The sequence below is a fragment of the Lactuca sativa genome, chromosome 1, assembly GCF_002870075.4.
Source record: "Lactuca sativa cultivar Salinas chromosome 1, Lsat_Salinas_v11, whole genome shotgun sequence".
Classification (NCBI taxonomy): domain Eukaryota; kingdom Viridiplantae; phylum Streptophyta; class Magnoliopsida; order Asterales; family Asteraceae; genus Lactuca; species Lactuca sativa.
In genome coordinates this window covers 182,119,542-182,139,582 of record NC_056623.2, presented here as the reverse complement: position 1 = coordinate 182,139,582, position 20,041 = coordinate 182,119,542, and the positions used below count along the sequence as shown (strand labels likewise).

Sequence of the window (20,041 nt, the reverse complement as noted above, 5' to 3'; positions counted from 1 at the left end):
TTCTTATATATATGTATTGATGTTATAGTTTTCATCCTTCATTCAGTTTCCCACACTCTTATGTAGCAAGGGTGTATAAACCTACTTGAATAACCAATTACCTTTCAGTTAACTATCATAGGGATAGTTAGAAGATACAAAACATTATTCCTATTACAAGGAATCACACAAGAGTCAGTTCATGCATGAGTCTATACCAGTACATTACCTAATACATGAGTACGTCTACATATGCTTACATGATACATGAACATGCTTACATGAATACATTACATGAGTACCATTACATAGATACATTTTCCTGTATACACTTACATGGATACATGTACCTAGAGTTACGAGGATGATTTATTAATACTTTCTGTGTAAATTGTCCTGTCTATCCCAGTTCAACGGGATATCTAGGCGGGACTAACCATTCCAAATCCCAGCTGATTAGCACCAGTGGTTGATGAACATCTACGGATGTCTACGGTTAATACTTATATTAGGAACATCGATTACGGGACTAACCCTTCCTTCCCCTACTGCTGCTACAGAGGACAATTGGACAATCTTCGGATGTTCATTAGGTTATACATTTCGCTTACTGCGATGTCGTGTTAGTCCTGGTACCCAAGGATAACACTTACATTAGTACGTTTTCCTATTTACTTTATTTTGTGATACATTCACATAAACGAGGAGTTAGACTAAGTACTTTTAGTACTAGTCAATAGAAAGGAAAAACTATCATTTTACTTACAAAACATTCGGGTCTTGGTTAAAGACTACATTTCATACTAATAGAAAATAAGGGATTTTCTAGAATACTTATATCAACTGTTTCATTTAAAGGTTTACATGACATTCATAACAGCTTTTCAAAACAAGACAATGACACTTAAATACTTATGAATTCACCAGCTTTAGGTTGGTACTCGCTTTCAAAATAACTTGTATTCTCAGGTCACCAGTAGACAGGTATGATGGCCAGGTTTTGAGAAGACGGAGCACAGACAAGTCTCGTCTTTTATTCTGATTGTATATTTTTGGTGTCTTATTGCAATGAAAGAACACACATGTATTAAAACTTTACTTATAATGCAATGGATGATGTTGTTGCTTGTTTACTACTTTACACTGTTGTGATATTGTACATGACGTCCTCCACCCCGGAACGTTTCCGCCGCTCTTGGTTTTGGGGTGTGACACTACTACCCAAACCAAGGCAACGACGGATGGATAGAAGAAGACCCGGAAGAAGAACCGGAGGAAATCGAAGAGGAAGTCAAAGAAGAATTCAAAGTCGAAGTCGGAGAGGAATTTGAAGTCGACGAGGAGGTTGAGGAGGAAGAAGAAGCTACCGATGGGACAAACTCCGAGCCGGAAGTAATCAACCCTCCCGCTCCCCGTCCACCCAAAGTTAGAATAGGTTACCAAGGTCCCATTCCCATTTGGGGAAGCCATCTCTACCATTGGAGCCATCAACTAGGTGTACGCCCTCCTTTTGGCATGTGTCGAGACTTTTACAATGTCAGTGGGGGAGGCTCAGCTGATCGAGCACTTCCCGTTATTGTGGGCTCAATAGCCACCCAGAACTACCAGTCAGACATGCAAGCGGCCAGAATCCATGAGGTCAATGCTGCTACACAGGGTAACGCCGCAGACATTCGTCGCCTGGACGGACTACACGAAAGTACCCAACTCCACACAGGGACGCTTCAGAACCAAATGGTGACAGCACTGGCAGAAATAAGAGAGATGAAGGAACAACAAGCAGTTCTTGAAAGGCGCCTAATGGGTGTCAAGCAGTCGGATGTCGAGTCTAGCTCCAAACACACAACACGCCGCAAGTAGAACTTGCCCAACTCCAACAATTTTGATATAGAATAGGACCTCGGATAAAGTTTTTCTTATTTCCTTTGAACTTGTAATCGGAGACCTCTAGATAGGTCAAGTTTTTCCTAAACACGAAGCATAATGTAACGCACCGTATGTGTGACATATATATATATATATATATATATATATATATATATATATGAAGTACTACTTTACATACCTCTCGAAACTTACGGTATTATCTAAATTGTTATATCTACTTTGAACTAAAGTCAAAACAAATTACAAGATACAACTAACCCTCTAGTACACGATTGTCAAATCATTAGAAACTTATAGTGTTCATTATTATTTCTCTACCAGAACATGCCTCCTCGTAGATCAGCACGCAGAAACTCAGCTCCAACACCACCTCCACCGCCCCCTCCAACTATGGATGCAACTATGTTCCAAATTGCTGTAACAACCGCTGTAACCACAGCGATGGCTCAAATGAGCAACAACGGGTCAGGAGGAGGAATAAACAGCTTTACAAATGGCCAAAGCCAAGGCCGTTCCGGGGTATGTACTTACAAAGACTTCACCAACGGAAAACCTATTCCCTTTTATGGGACTGGGGGAGTGATGGCTAGAGAAAACGAAAGCTGTATTCGAAATTTGTGCATGCCCTGAAGAAAGCAAAGTAAAATTTGCTGCCTTTACTTTCTCCGAACGAGCCCTGATGTGGTGGAACGGCCACGTCAAGGCACTAACCCTAGTGGTGGCGAACTCCATGGGTTGGGAAAACCTGAAATGAATGCTCCTACGAGAGTAATGCCCAAGAGGAGATTTAGAAGCTCGAACAGGAACTATGGGGCCTTACGATGGTAGGCTCGGACATCGCAGGCTATACCAACAGATTCAGTGACTTGATAATACTTTGCCCAAGGATGTTGATCCTAGAAAGCCAAAAGGTGGAGAGGTACCTCTGGGGACTATCACCCCAACTTTGAGGGAGTGTGTTAGCCTCCAAACCCATGACATTCGACAGCGCCAAGCAACTGGCGCAATCTCTCATTGATCATGGTGTCTATCAAGGCGTCACGACTATCGTCGCTGAACCAACCAAAGGGAACAACAACAACGATAACAATGCCAACAACAACAGCAAGAAGAAATTCTGGAACAAGAGAAAGGGGCAAACTTCGCAAGAACCTTCAAAGAAACAAATGGTGGCGGTTCATGCCGCTACTGCTCCCACTACAACTCCTGCTACCCTTGCGCCAACAAAACAATATGCTGGGAACCTGCCAAAGTGCAGCAAATGCAACTACCATCATCACGGTAATTGCCGCGAAATGCACTGTAAAAACTGCGACAGGAAAGGGCACACTGCCTATTTCTGTAAGGCACCGGCGCGACTAATCACTCAAGTTCCTGGTACTGGGATAAGCGAGGCATGTTATGGGTGTGGAGAAACTGGACACTTCAATAGGGATTTCCCCAAGGCAAAGAATGTTGGCGGTGTTGGGAGAGTGTTGGCGATAGGTCAAAATGAAGCAATAGCTGACCCCACGGTGGTTACGGGTACGTTTCTCCTCGACAACATTTATGCATGCATACTCTTTGACTGCGGTGAGGAGAGAAGTTTTGTGAGTCATAAATTCAAACACCTACTTAATCAAAAACCCCAACCACTCAATAAAATATTCACTGTAGAAATGGCAAATGGTAAAACGGAAAGCGCAAGCGATATGTACGTAGGGTGCACATTAAATTTAAACGAGCACTTATTTCAAATCGACCTTATGCCCATTTCAATAAGAAGTTTTGATGTCATCATCGGTATGGACTAGTTAAGTCTTCGCCATGCCGATATACTTTGTCACGAAAGGGCCGTTCGCCTCAATCTGCCAAACGGCGAAACCCTTGTCATTTATGGTGACAAACCTAGTACAAATTTACAAATCATCTCCTGTGTTAAAGCACGAAAATATCTTCGCAAGGAGTATCATGCCTCTCTAGCTCACGTAGTAGACTAGAAACAAGAACCGAAGAACATTAAAGACATTCCGGAAGTCTGCAACTTCCCAGACATCTTCCCAGAAGATCTCCCAGGAATCCCACCAGAACGCCAAGTCGAGTTCAGAATCGACTTAATCCCCGGAGCTACTCCAGTAGCAAAGTCGCCTTACCGTTTAGCCCCAGCCGAGATGCAGGAACTGTCCAGTCAATTAAACGAACTGCTGAGCAAGGGCTTCATCAGACCGAGCTTCCCATGGGGAGCACCGGTCCTATTCGTGAAGAAGAAGGACGGATCTTTTAGCATGTGCATTTACCGGGAGCTGAACAAACTCACGATCAAGAACCGATATCCCCTACCGCGCATAGACGATCTGTTCGACCAAATACAGGGACCAAGCTACTTTTCAAAGATCAATCTAAGATCTGGTTATCACCAACTGCGAGTGCTGGAAGGAGACATCCCCAAAATGGAATTTCGAACACGCTATGGTCACTACGAGTTTGTAGTGATGCCCTTTGGATTGACAAATGTACCAGCAGTGTTCATGGACTTGATGAACCGGGTATGTCGTCCCTTCCTGGATAAATTCTTGATCGTGTTCATAGATGATATACTCATCTATTCAAGAAGCAAGGAAAAACACAGCCAACACCTCTTCCAAGTCTTGGAAACATTAAGGGCAGAAAAACTATACGCAAAATTTTCAAAGTGTGAATTTTGGATTCGGGAAGTAGATTTCCTAGGTCACGTAGTAAGAAAAGAAGGGATACATATGGATCCTTCTAAGATCAAAGAAATAGAGAATTGGAAGACTTCGAGAACCCCAACAGAAATCCGGCAATTTTTGGGACTCGCCGGGTATTACCGAAGGTTTATACAAAACTTTTCGAAGATTGCTAAGCCACTTACCACCTTAACTCAGAAGAGTGTGACCTTCGACTGGGGAGAAAAACAAGACATCGTGTTTCAAACACTAAAGCGAGCCTTATGTAGTGCGCCCATTCTAACCTTACCAGAAGGAACGGAGGACTTTGTGGTCTATTGTGATGCGTCAAACCAAGGACTTGGGTGTGTTCTGATGCAACGAGGGAAGGTCATCACCTACGCCTCAAGACAACTAAAGACGCACGAAGTAAACTACACAACGCACGATCTCGAGCTAGGAGCAGTCATTTTCGCTCTAAAGATATGGAGGCACTATCTCTACGGCACAAAGTGTACAATCTTCACCGATCATAAAAGCCTCCAGCATATCCTCAACCAGAAAGAACTCAACATGAGACAAAGACGGTGGGTAGAACTACTAAATGATTACAAATGCGAAATTTGATATCATCCCGGATAGGCTAACGTGGTGGCCGATGCACTCAGCCGAAAGGAATACTTGAACCGCAGAGTGAAGTCTCTAACCATGACAATCCATTCACACCTGTCCACGCAAATCAAGGAAGCCCAAATAGAAGCCTTAAAATCTGAAAATGTGGCAGGGGAAGCCTTAAGGGGAATGGATAAGAAGCTTGAAGTCAAGAATGATGGAGTTCATTACTTCATGGATCGGATTTGGACACCGAAGTTTGGCGGATTCAGAGAATTCGTCATGAACGAAGCCCATAAGACACGATACTCCACACATCCCGGCTCCGATAAGATGTATCTCGACCTCAAGAAACTGTACTGGTGGCCGAACATGAAAGCCGAAATTGCTACCTACGTGAGCAAATGTCTGACGTGTGCCAAAGTCAAGGTAGAATACCAAAAGCCCTCAGGATTGTTGCAACAACCAGAAATACCCGAATGGAAGTGGGAACGGATAACCATGGATTTCATAACCAAATTACCCAAGACGGCTAGCAGACTCGACACCATCTGGGAGATCATCGACAGGTTAAGTAAATCAGCGCACTTCCTACCAATCAAAGAAACGGATAAATTGGAGAAACTAACTAGAACATACCTCAGAGAGATTGTACGACTGCATGGTGTGCCCATATCCATTATCTCGGACCGAGATAGTAGATTCACCTCAAGGTTCTAGCAGTCGCTACAAAAATCTCTAGGAACAAGACTAGAATTGAGTACTGCTTATCACCCACAAACTGACGGCCAGAGTGAGAGAACCATACAAACCCTAGAGGATATGTTGAGAACTTGCGTAATCGATTTTGGCAAAGCATGGGACACCCATCTACCCTTGGTCGAGTTCTCGTACAATAATAGCTACCACACTAGTATCAAGGCTGCCCCGTTTGAAGCCCTCTACGGCCGTAAATGCAGATCACCTCTGTGCTGGGCTGAAGTGGGGGACACACAACTAGCAAAAGGGAAAGCAACAGACAACACGCTCACTAGGCCAGAAATCATAAGGGAAACTACGGAGAAGATTGTTCAGATCCGGGAACGTCTGAAAGCATCAAGGGACAAACAAAAGAGTTACGCGGATAAAAGACGGAAACCCTTGGAATTCCAGGTTGGAGACCGTGTCCTGCTAAAAGTCTCACCCTGGAAAGGATTAACACGTTTCGGAAAGCATGGGAAACTGAACCCAAGATACATTGGACCCTTCGAGATCCTTGCCAGGATCGGTCCGGTGGCTTACAAACTTCAATTACCTCAAGAACTCCACAACGTACACCCTACCTTTCACGTATCAAACCTAAAGAAGTGCTTGTCCGATGAGACCCTTGTCATCCCTCTAGACGAAATTGCAATAAATGAGAATCTCCAATTCGTAGAAGAACCAGTAGAGATCATAGATCGGGAAATAAAAAGGAATAAACAAAGCCGCATACCTATTATAAAGGTCCGCTGGAACGCCAAGCGAGGACCTGAATACACCTGGGAACGCGAGGATCAGATGAAACAAAAGTACCCATATCTCTTCCCTAACCCGTAAACTCAGTATTAGATTAAATTTCGGGACGAAATTCCCCTAACGGGGGGATGATGTGACAACCCTATATTTTTCCAAGAGCAATGTAGCACTCAAAAGTCAAATACAACGAAAACTATTTGGAATCAACGAAATTAACCTCAAAAATAAAGTGTTCAAATATCTAAATTGGGATGCATCAAATGTTAGATATCGTGCCAAGGTTTCCAAAAACATAAAGAACATTCGAAACTGGGTTATGTTGAAGAAACTATAACCACTCAAATATTTACGACACACCCGGTAAAACACTATTTAACGTAAAAAGTGAAATTACAATAAAACGCATTTTAGCCTTAAGTATCTAAACAAAAGTTGTAGAGTTCGTTAAATTGTAAACATACATAAAAAGATCGCCCAAATTGGACCTCGTATGAAGAAGTTACGAATTTTCTAAGTTTCGTAACAGTAGTAGAGGGCTAAAAACTCGAATTGAAGATAGAGCGATATTTAGCTAACGCAACCTAAACGAAAGTTAAAGGTCTCCACAATAGGAGTAAAATGATAAAAAGACAAACGAAAACCGACGTCGGATAAAGAAACTATGAATTTTTAACGAACTTTAGCAGTCCCGGCCTATTAAAAACATAGCATTAAAAATAAAGTCAAAAGTAGCCGACGGAGTCTAAATGAAAGTTGTAGAGCATAATCTCACCTACGCGTGGATATAAAGAATGCGAAAAACGGAGCCCGTATGCGAAAGTTATGGAATTTAGAAGATGGAAGCCAGGATTACCCCCAACATACTCAGGTGCAGGGTCGAGTCCCATCGGCTGCAGCTCTACGCCTAGCTAGACTCGAGTCGTAAGCCATGACGCAAAGTTACGCCCAACGTAACCGAAGTACGCCTAGCGTAACGCGTACGCCCTGCGTACTCCGGTGGTACGCCCAGCGTACTCGCATTTTCAGCCCTATAAATAGAAGGCATAAGCTCCGGATTTTGGCACACATTTCTCAAACTCACACTTACTCTCACACACTTTCAAGCACCAAAATCCGTCCTAATACCCTCGATTTCCACACCCGAGCCCCCGACGAAGGTTCTATGCTACCGAGATCCCCGATAAGCTCGAAGATGCAACGTTCCGCGGTTAAAGTTCTACTCGACTCTAGTCCCACTCTCTTCAAACCGAACAAGTGAGTTCATACCCCTACTTTTCAAGTCTTTTCATGTTTTAGGGGGGGAATACAAGTATAATACGAGAAAACGTATCGTTTTATATAAACTTAAATGCAACAACTATCATTACGTATAAAGTTTAGTATATCACCAAGTTATTTTCACCAAATGGAACATACTTCCTGAAAAACTATAATGGGTATAGTTTGCGAGTTATTCATACATTCTTACGTATACATCATGAAAAACGAAATACTTTCATCTAAAGTGAAACAAAGACTTTCTTATCGTAAATCTATTTATACTAAGTAATGTGAGATATTCAAACTTCAACGTACTCTTATGTATGCATTTCAAGTCCTGTATTATAAGCCATAATCTCTTGGAGGGAGAGCGTGATACTTGTGTATAGATATATACGGGATTGAAAACCCCGCACCTAAACTGTTAGCTACAGTTAGATCGGCAGGTCTGGGGTGACAAATGTCATAACACTACAACACCTGAAGAATGTTGTTACAGGCAGTCTGTGTCTCACAAGAAAGTATAAAAACAAACTTGATTTACGAGATTCATACATGCATTCAATATTTACATTATTTTGAGTACAAAACTTATCTTTATCATTTAAATACGAAAGATACTAACGCCCTCCAACCTTGGGAACTTTTCAAACCATATGTGGAAAATATTGGATTTTCTGAAAACCACGTTCATCGATTTTCTTCCAAAAAGACATACTTTTCAGTACAAAACACCTATGAACTCACCAACTTTATTGTTGACATTTTTCCGAAACCACTTGTATTTCTCAGGGAATCAGTAATACAGGTAACTACCAGCTTTTGAAGAAGGAACGCTAAAGGCGATTATTATTTAACATTTTACATCATCATATGGTAATACTCTTTTGGAAACATATATAACGCAACAATGTACGTTTTTATTATATATATGATGGTTGTGTTACTTTCTTTATAATATTCAATTGTTATGATACTACGTGAAGTCACCCACCCCCGAATGTTTCCGCCATTCTGATTTGGGGTATGACAATTACCCTGCTTGAGGGTCAAGAACTCCTGAACCGGTCGTTCCTTCTCCACCGGGGGAACATACTCGTCTCTGAACATGGTGGTGAACCTCTCCCAGGTCACCGCTGAAATCTCTGTAAGAGTGAAGTTCGCTATCACGAACTTCCACCAATCCTTCGCTCCCAAGCGAAGCTGGTTCAAAGCGAACTGTACCCTCAGATGCTCCGGACATGAACATGTATAGAAGCATCCCTCAATGTCAGCAATCCATCTCATTGCAGCGATCGGATTGTGCGTCCCATCAAACTCGGGTGGCTTCGTGTTGCTGAACTCCCGGAACAACAACGAGTCACCTCCCTGAGGCCTGGCAACAGCCACAGCTGCTGTAGCTGCAACGGCTGCGGCCTCAGTCACCACGGCGTACCACTCGTCAAAAGTCTCTAACAGTGTGGTCTTGATAGACCCAAACATCTCCGGAATCTCGGCCCTGATCGCCGCAGCCACCTCATCGTGGATCATCTGACGAAGCTCCTCGTCACTCACACCGCTCGTCTCAGGTCTGTGGCGTGTCCCGACCATGATGCCCTTCTGAAAAACAACATAAAATCTATCAGAGACTCGATCGAGCATAATCATACTCGATGACTCTACCCTACTCGTTCTCCGTTGTCCAAAAGATTCTTACTTGGAATGCCCACTAATCCGGTGTCTTCAATAGTACGAGCCCAATACTACTGACCACACCGCATCAGTATTCACTCCAAGTCCTCCTCCTTGGATCTTGGATTACGAGTACTCTGTTCTCATGAGCTCCTATCTGCTACCTACTCATTCTCAAAGCATCTCAGCAGCAGAAAACTCCTAGGCTAAGGTATCACAAATCAGGCCACTCTAATCCTAATATGTATACCTAGCCTACTCTAGCATGCATAATGTAACATAACATATCTCATAACACATAACGTAAGGGTACTTTTAGGGAGTCACCGTTCGGGCGCTGGCTGATCGTACACACGACTCTGCTCTGTTTTTCTCAAGACTCTTTACTTTTTCTCAAAAAAATTATTTTATTATCAAAATTTTCCTCAAATCCTCAGTTTGAGTTCAGATGCGCCCGAAGATGCATCCGAATCCCTCAAATTTTCCTCAAATTGCAGGATGTCCACTTCCCTTGCCTCCTCTTGGCTAAAACCTCCTTTTCCTTGTTAAACAAGCTTCAAATGTTAACAATGGCCTTCTCTCTCTTCCCAAAACGCTCAAGTGCTCTAGGGTTTCTCTCAAGGGACTGATAGATGCAAATGACGGCCCTAAGGGCCTTTAAATAGGTCCCAAACCCAAGAAATTAGGGTTTCATTAAACAGCGTGGACTCGCCGAGTCCACCCCTTGGACTTGCCGAGTCCAGACGCGAATCCGCGTAGACATCCGCGACCATACTCGGCGAGTTTATACTCCAACTCGCCGAGTCCCCTCTCAAAATCCAAAAATAAATGAATAAGAAATAATATCTGGGAACCTGGATGTTACATTTATAATATTAACCCTTAAACTAACAAGATAATACATTCAATATTTAGAACTTATGGTTATACACTTTGCTCAACATTTTACAAAGTGTTATGCAAGTTGTAAGTTGTTAACTAGTTTTTAACATTTCAGCATTGTTTTAGAAAAATCATAGAAAAATCACACGAAGTCGAAAACTGAATCCGTAAAGTCTGAGAGTTCATAAAATGTGTCTAGTTTATTCATAATTTTTATTATGAATTTTGGAAATCTTTAACTTGTGTTAAAATGTTCATATTCACAGACTGGTCCGAGTTTGTTTCTGAAATGATAGGCATTTTTGTAAAAATCACAATAAATCGTAGAAAAATCGTATGGAGATGTTCAAGTAGTCATTTTAAAGGTAAGGACTTGAACTATTTGAACCTACTACACTTTTGAAAACTAAAATGTTTAAGTTGTCCAAAACAGTCTGTGAATGGAGTCCAACTTTTATGATGAAAGCTGTTGGAAGAGTTTAGTTGTGTTCTTGTTATTTTAACTTGTATCCCCCCTCCCCTAAAACCTAAGAAAACATGAAAAGATAGGGGTATGAACTCACCTTGTGTGATTTCAGTGGATGAATGTTGAAGGGAAGAAGTGTTCAACTCAAGAACACTTGGAGGATTGCTTGAAGATTCGAGAATCTTAACCCAAATATGATGGAGTTTGTGTAAGGAATCTATGATTTAAGTAAAAGGAAGTGTAATAATCATAAGGAGGATAATTTCACTTACCACAAATGAGAGAACACTTGATGATCAGCCCTTGAATCTCGAATTCGAGAGAGAATTGTGAGAGAATTTGGAGTGTGATCCTTGGAGGAAAAATGAGAGAATGAAGGAAGTGTGAGGAGAGTGGGGGGTTGTCCAGCTCTTAGGACGTGAGTATGAGTGGGAAAAGTACTCTTGAATGACCAGGTATGGTGGGGAGGGGTGTGGGTTAATCATGGAGTGGGTATGGGGTGGTTGCTTGTGTCTAACACTATGGCAAAGTCAACACTCCACCACAAGATCTTGCTTAATGAATTTTATTCTTAAATAAGGATTTCCTTAAATATGTTGAATTTAAGAATAAATGGGACCTTATATGTCCAAATATGAGTTTGGATGAAAATCTCCCGTTAAAATAATTAAAAACGGGCTTAAAACGGAGTCGTGGTCGAAAACCGGGTAAAAAGTGGAAAATCTGAAGTCAGGAGGGTGATTCCGATCTTAACAGCCTTAGGTCCGTGGGGTTTGGTCGCTGAAGTGGATCCGAAGGGTAACGGACTGCGGTCCGAGCAGGTACCGCAGGCGGGTTCGTCAGGAGGGCCGAAGCGAAGGTCGGGTGCAGTGCTCAACTGCGGGTGCGGATTAGCGTTGCGGTCTTCAGCAGCCTCGGTTCTCAGCAGATCCGGTCCGGTCCAATGGCTGCGGTTCCTTAAGGAGGCTTCGGACTTGATTCTTGGGGCCTCGGCTCAAGAAGAGTTTGGTCCTTATAGAGGGACTTCGGACCTAAAAGACTAATTTCCAATGAATCTTCTCATTTCGAGTGGTTTTTCACCAAGTCAAGTGTCGGGATGCCCCAAATGATTAAAATAAATCAAAAGGGGTTTTGAGAGAGATTTGGAGAGATTTCTCATACAGAGAGAGATTTGGGAGAGATTTTACATTTTTGGAGAGATTTGGGAGAGATTTCACATTCTTGGAGAGATTTCTCATATAGAGAGATATTTGGGAGAGATTTCACATTCTTGGAGAGATTTGGGAGAGATTTCACATTCTTGGAGAGATTTGGGAGAGATTTCACATTCTTGGAGAGATTTGGGAGAGATTTCACATTCTTGGATAGATTTCTCATACAGAGAGATATTTGGGAGAGATTTGACATTCTTGGAGAGATTTGACATACTTGGAGAGATTTGGGAGAGATTTGACATACTTGGAGAGATTTGGGAGAGATTTCACATTCTTGGAGAGATTTCTCATACAGAGAGATATTTGGGAGATATTTCACATTCTTGGAGAGATTTCACATTCTTGGAGAGATTTCTCATACAGAGAGAGATTTGGGAGAGATAGAGTAAAAGAGGTTGAGAGAGACTTCTTTTGAGACCTTTTTGAGTGTTTGGCTCTGTAATTCAAGGTTCGTAAACCTCGTTAAGTCTTGTTATGATTGTCACATGCCCCCGAGGGTTAAGGAATAATGTTTTATCGAGTAGTTTCATCACTTGCCCTGATTAGGGTTTAGAGTTTCCGAACAAGTGAAAACTCTAAGTGATACTTTGTATTAAGAGTGCGAGTTGTTCAGTAAGAACCATAATGAAAACCCTAGCATACAAGGGTTAGATGAGTTGACCGGTTTGACTTGTTGACTTTACTTGACTTTGACTTGACTGGAAATTGACAGTTGTCACATTATCCTCCCATTAGTGGGAATTTCGTCCCAAAATTTGCATTTTGATTGGGGATTCAAGAGTTCAGGAAGAGATGTGGGTACTTTTCGGTGTACAAGAAATTGGTATGGTGGGGACCAATCCGCCTGATGTTAAATGACGACCTTGAAATTTCTTATTGTAACTTGAGTTAAGTCGATTTAGAGGAGTTATTGTTTTCAAATGATAGTGTATTCTACGCATGCTTTTATGCTCTCTACTTTATACATGGTATTACCACTATGAATATTTTATAATGTGATCTGTGAGTACAAGTATTACGAATGTTTCAACAAATTGTTCTGAAACTTGCATTATAAGTCTTACCAGGTATTTTGTAATCGCTTGGATCTCGAGATGCTTGAATCTTAATGATGCATGACTGTAATGTTTACACTTAGCCATCTTCGATTCACTAGTAAAAACCCTGTGTTTTTATGTGGATGATAAGACTTATTCGGGTTTTGCTGTGATCTCGAGATGCTTCCAGCCTTTCTCGTATTTGTACTAAGTCATAAGTGATAGCCTCTTCTCGGAGCGCTGCATGGGTCTGCTTTAGTGTTTCTCGTTTGATTAGATCGGTAGGGAACATATGGGTTCGGGTTACACGACTAGACTCATCCGGATGATAGGACGTTCACTCGCCCTCCAGGGTAGCCTGGTCCCGAAGTTCCTGGCAGGACTCGTACCTGGTCCATCTATCATTAACTTGCACATATAGATCGTATGTACGTAAGGTTGGCAAGACAGTTGGATGGGTGACTCTGCCCCAAGTCCACAACCAGACGAGGAACAGGAAATAGGGCGGAAGCACACATCCAATGTCCGTAGAATCTTAATTATACATTATCCCCGCGTATACACGTAGTAGTGGTAGACTAACCATATCTGTCCCAAGCTTCTGTGCTTGAACCTTGTCTGCTGTATACGTGACATTCCCGAAGGGTCTTCTGGAGTTACTCGTGGTAAGGTTTCGGAGGGTATAATACTCCTCTGGTGAGTGTTTTTGAGGTTTCGCAGCGAGAGATGGCCCGGAGGTCCGTGTTGGATTTATGTTTATGAGAGACGAAGGTTCTGATATTTAGCGGGTTAAGTGAAGGGTCTTTTCATAGCCGTTAAATTGGGAGGGTGAGGACTATACCGATCGAAATCTAATGATGACAACAGTATCTTTTTAGGTACGATATGTGTTAAGTTGTATTCGTAAGAAATGCTCATTAGATGGATAGAGTATCTTGTGTTTCTTTTCAGTGTGTTCCGTTTTGTTCGATGTTATTATTAACGCAGATGGTTCATACTACAACAACTAGCATTGGTAGTGAGTGGGTTCTGATAGCTAGAAATGATACTTTATATCATGATCTCTGATGGGTTACTCTACGATCGATCAGTATATGTACGTCGTATGTAATTTGATATTGGTGTGGCTCCACTCAAATCCCACTACTAGACATGGAACAGGAGTCAGGATGGAATTATTTGATTTAAGTCTTTAGTATTTTGATTATAATTAACCCCGATGTATGCACAAAGTCATTACATCTTACAGGTAATGATCCTAAGGTCATATATGAATGTTTTTGATTTGATTCGAACGAGAGAGTATTTTAATTACTTTTAGAAAGACGGTAATCTTAGCAATCATACCAAATTCATTACAAACATATGGTACTTAAACGTTCTTGTCGTAGGAAACATTACAAAAGTCCTAATAGGCTTCCATTGGTTCAGTTGTCACACTCCTCCTGCTCCTCCGTCATTCTTCTCGGTTGGATAGTCTCTCTTGAAGTGTCCCGTTTCACCACATAGGGAGCATACTGGACTTACACCAATATTGGTGGTTGAAGCGATGTGTTGGGTCGGGGTCCCGCAGAAGTGGACAGTATGCCCTTTCTTGTTGCAGTTGATACAACGTTGAATCCGACAAGCTCATGTGTGATGGTAGTTACACTTGTTACACTTTGGAAGTGTTCCCATATACTGCATGTCTGGTGCTTGAGTGATAGATGTTGTGACTGATGTCGAGGCATGTGTCGTGACTGCTGTCGTAATTCTAGGGGTGGCCATGGGTTGTTATCTTTTAGCGAATCTTTGAGATTGGTTGCACTCCTTTTTATTCCAAAACTTTCGCTTCTTGTTTGTAGGTTTGTGGCCTGAGGCATTTCCGTTGGCAGACGCCCACTGGTGTTCTTGATTGTTATTGCAGTTAGTATTTATGACACCGTCTTCGCGCCTACTGGTGTGGTTAGCATTAAGTTGCGCCATGACGGCTACCACGGCTGTCGTGACTGCAGCTTGAAAAGTAGCAGAGTCTATCTGCAGGGTTGGCGCCTTGCTAGTTGGTTGGTTGCCTCTTGGTGAAGTGATATTGCTATATTTATACCTATTTTTAGGCAATATTTAAGTACATTTTTATTAAAAAGTTGGTAATTTGTTTAGAATAATGGTACTTATGAGCTTAAATGTTATTTACAGCCAAAAAGAAGACATTTTGAAGAAAAGGGACTGAAAGCGTTAAAGAAAGAAACTTTGGGAATTAAAAGAGTAAAAGTGAAGAAAATCTGGAAAAAGATTATTCACGACGTGAGACTTAAAGGATTCACGACGTGAATCGTTGGTTCTAGAAGATATGTACGTGGGTGAAGGAATCCTTGACGGGCATGGTTATCTACAACTCACGACGTGAATTTCTTACTATTCACGACGTGAATTTATGGATATCAGCAACTATATAAATCCTTGACCATTACGAATAGAGGCACCTTTTGGCAGAAGGAAGGAGTTCCAGAAGACGATTTGAAGCGAAAGAAAGGTTCTGGAAGAAGGTTTTCAACACCAAAAAGAATAAAGGTCTATATTTTAGTTAAATAAGAACATGTCTTTCATTATTTTTAGCTGTGTTGGTTTAGTTACTATGATGAGCAACTGAATCTAGCTACTCTTATTTAGCTAGATGAAGCTTTAAACTTATGAATAGTTCAATGTTTATGGATTAATTTTAGTTGGTAAAAATTGATTGTGTTTGATTTGTATAGCCTAGCATGCTACTGTTTGTTTATCTAATTGCTTGATTGCATGTTCTATGTAGCTTAGTGACCATTAAATTGCATGAACTTGTTTACCTAATGATTTAGTGAACATTGAATTGTTAGAGCTAAGATTGATCAATCTTAGTTAGTAATTAGAATAAATAAGCTTAGCCGTCCTAGAGAACGTGTATTGTGATCATAATTGCGTTTATATAACAAATCTTACATAGCATATCTACATTTTAATTATGTGTGAACATACATGGTTTGACATGAATTAGTTAATTATTGGTAAAGTTAGAACTAAATTACTAATACAACTAAAAACCAACTTAATAATCCGTAATCATTAGCTAGCCATAAGGGAGAAGTGGATTCAAACTAAACAAGGGTGTGTTTTTATTTATTGAATTTGATTTAAGTTCATATGATCTTGTAAAACCAGATAAAACCCCTTTTAAACTTGTTAATAATTAGGTTAATTTAATAGTAAGTAAATTAATTAGTAACACCGTTCCCTGTGATCGACACCCGACTTACCCAAGCTATATTGTAATCTGACTAGGTATACTGCCTATAAGTGCATAGTTAGTTAAGTTTGTTAGGTTATAAATATTAAAATTAGTGAGTACTTTTGTGCACATCAAGTTTTTGGCGCCATTGCCGGGGAACGGCTTAGATTATTAGTTTATTTAGTTGCATTAGATTAATCAACCCCTTTTTGTGGAATAAAATCTGCAAAAAGGTTAATTGGTTATTTATTTTTGTTAGCTTAGCTTAGTTTATTTCTATTTCTCTCACAGAGTTCACGACGTGAGTTTTAATAAACTCACGACGTGAAAGATGAGATTTCAGTTTTTAGTTTTTCTTATTTTAGTCCAGTTTTACGTTTTTAGTTTAGCAAGTTGCAGGAGTTCATGACCAGAGGTGCAAACACACCCTTGGTGCCACCACTCGAAGATCCTGAGTCTGCAATTCACAAGAAAAAGACGCCCTTACAAGAATTGAAGTCAGCTTTTTCAAGGAAGTCAGGAAAGAAGACAGGAGAGTCAAGTTCATCCGCGAGGCACAAGAGCAATATTGAGCACTTGGATCAAACACCCGTCCAAACCGAGTCCGAATACGATACCGAGCCGGAATTTGAAGAACACACGAGCGAACCCGAGAACGAGCCAAGGTACGAGATGGCAACAATTGAAGAAATGTCCATGGGAGCTTACAAGAAGCGGATCCGAGAAGATGTGGGTTCCGGTTTAGTCCAACCCGCAATACCTGCCACTGCCACATTCGAGCTGAAGGGACACATATTGACTGCACTGAAGGACATCCCATTTTTCGGGAAAGATCATGAGGATGCTTTTAAGCATCTAGATGAAGTCAACGACATTGCAGACTACTTCAATGTCCCAAATGTCAACATAAACACAGTCTTGCTTAGGATGCTTCCCATCACTTTCAAAGGAGCTGCTAAGGAGTGGTTAAAAGCACTCCCACCGGGTACAATCACCACTTGGGCTCAAATGCGTGAGCAATTCCTGGACCAGTTTTGCCCGCTATCCAAGATAGCCAAACTCAAGAAGGTAATAGCCAACTTTGAGCAACAACCGGGGGAGTCACTATACGAAGCATGGAAGCGGTACAAGGGCTTGCTCAGAAATTGCCCTCAGCATGACCTAAATGTGCAGCAAGAGATGTCAATCTTTTATGATGGGGTCAACGTGATGACAAGACAACTCCTTGATTCTCAAGGACCTTTGACAAAGAAAAATCCAAGGGAGGTCAAGGAGCTAATTGAAGAATTCGCGAAGCATTCTCGCGAATACCACAACTCGAGGCAAGAAGGAATCAAAGGCGGAGGAGGGGCCCAAACTGAAGAAATAGCAGCGGTCATGGCCATGCTGAATAATATGGACCGCAGGATAACACAGATGGACCAATCGATACATGCCATAAGAGTGGGTTGCGAGAGATGCAGTGGTCCACACTTGACCAAGGACTGCAATGTAGATGAGTATGGGAACAGAAAAGCTCAAGTGTGCTACTCTAGTGGGGATACGTTTAAGGAGGACTGGAGGAAACCGAAGAAGGAGTGGCTGCCATATGAAGAGTATAAGAAGCAAAAAGAAGAGAAGTATAGGCAGACAGGTCGAGGCCTTTATCAAAAGGAGCAGCCACCAGCCGAGAAGAAACCCGACCTAGAGACCATTTTAATGAAGTTTATGGAAGCTTCGGAAAAGAGACACGATGCCACTGATTCTGCTATTCTGGAACAACAAACTTTGATAAAGAATTAGCAAGCCTCCATCCATAACCTTGAAGTACAATTTGGTCAACTAGCCACTCTAGTTCATGAGAAGTTATCCCCGAAAAATACCGAAACGAAGACCCAATCTCATGTAATGGCCATAGACACCGAAGAAGAAGCCATCTCTGAGTTCCTGGAGGCATTGGAAGAAGAACCACAGCAGCCCGATCCAAAGATGAAGAAGATCAAGCTCGAAAATCATGAAGCTGCTGAGTTCCAGAATTCATGACGTGAACCTTATATGTTCACGACGTGGGCCCGTCATGAACAGAAAAATTATGTAGTTGGTTCGGTTTATCAGCCGCCTTTGCCTTTTCCTTCCCAAGCCACCCTTAGTCCATTAGAGAGAGAGCATAGAGAGTTTTCAAGCATGTGAAGGGAATCCCGATTAATACTCCCTTTGTCGAGTCCTTATCCAAAACTCCCGAGCATCAAAATTTACTGCAAGATTTGATAGACACTCGCAAGCAATTAAAGAAGTAGTCTAAGGTGGTTCTAAGTTAACAAAGCTCAAAAGCTGTGTTGGGAGAGACACCAGAGAAGATGGGGGATCCTGGACGTCTCACTCTTCCGTGTGAGTTTGGTAATAAATTGAAGGTTAATGCTTTAGCCGATTCTGGGGCTAGCATTAATTTGATGCCTTTTTCATTTTATAAAAAATTGGAAATTCAGAAGATGAAGGCTACAAAAATGACGATTCACATGGCGAACCGTTCGGTGACACAACCCCGGGGCATAGTGGAGGATATTTTGGTAAAAATTGGATAATTTTTTTTTCCAATAGATTTTGTAGTAATGGATATGAAGGAAGATCCCGATGTTCCAATTATCCTTGGCCGTCCATTGCTTAACACTGCTGGAGCTCTTGTTGATACCCGCGAGTCTAAGCTCACCTTGAGAGTTGGAGATGAAAAAGAAGTTTTTGGGATAGAAGATAGCTTCCCAAAGGAACATGTTCAAGAAGAGGTGTTCACAATTAACAAAGACAATGAACTAGAAGAACTGGAGAAGCTTATGGAAGAAGAGATCAAGGCAGTTCATCAAGTCAAAAGAACAAAACCTAGAGCATCTGTTCCATTTTTGGTTGAAGTCATAGCTTACAAAAGTCCACCTTCTTGGGTGAGCAAAGAGGATGAGGAAATGACAAGTGATGAAGAGGAGGTCACTTCAAGAGTGACAAAGTCGGTGGTGAAAGAGGAGGAGGATGCGATGAGGTGCAAGGAAGAAACTAAGGGCACAAAACGCAAGCTTGAAGAAGAGGAGAAAGTTAAAAAAGAAAATTCAAAGAAGGCATACAAAAGGCGAGTTCAAGCTTACAAGAGGCGATTCAAGGAACAAAAGATCCTAGTGGTGGATTCTTCCGAGGACTCAACGTAGGAGGCACGGAGTCCGGCTCAAGACTCCAAGAAAAAGAAGCGCTTCTCGGGAGGCAACCCGAGTTTGGTTTGCAAAAAAAAAAAAATTCTTTTTCTTTTTGCATTTTAGTTTTAAAAACTTAGATCAAGTCATCCAACTCTATTAGAACATAATGTAGGGACCTTAAAACAGAAGTAGTAATAATTGAGAACTTAGTTCAAAGTCAAAAATTGATTTTTCTCTTCCAGACTTAATTCACGACATGAATAGTTAGCAGTTCACGATGTGAATTGTGAATGAACCGAACACATAATCCATGGCTTAGCCCATTGAACTAGTAAGCCTAAGATCAGTCTGTGAGTACATGGCCCAAACTTAATCCCAGACACTATTCACGACGTGAATCTTGGCGAATTCACGACGTGAATTTTCAAAAGTACGGGACCATAGAATAAACCCCTAGAAACCAGTTAACCCTTC

At 41.5% G+C, this 20,041-nt stretch overlaps 1 non-coding gene across 1 annotated transcript; it reads right to left on the bottom strand.

The window, feature by feature from the left end:
• Positions 1–17,468: 17,468 nt before the first annotated feature.
• LOC111910826 (small nucleolar RNA R71) lies at positions 17,469–17,575 on the bottom strand. The gene has a single exon (XR_002856648.2). It is a non-coding gene; the product is annotated as a small nucleolar RNA R71 (small nucleolar RNA).
• Positions 17,576–20,041: the final 2,466 nt, after the last annotated feature.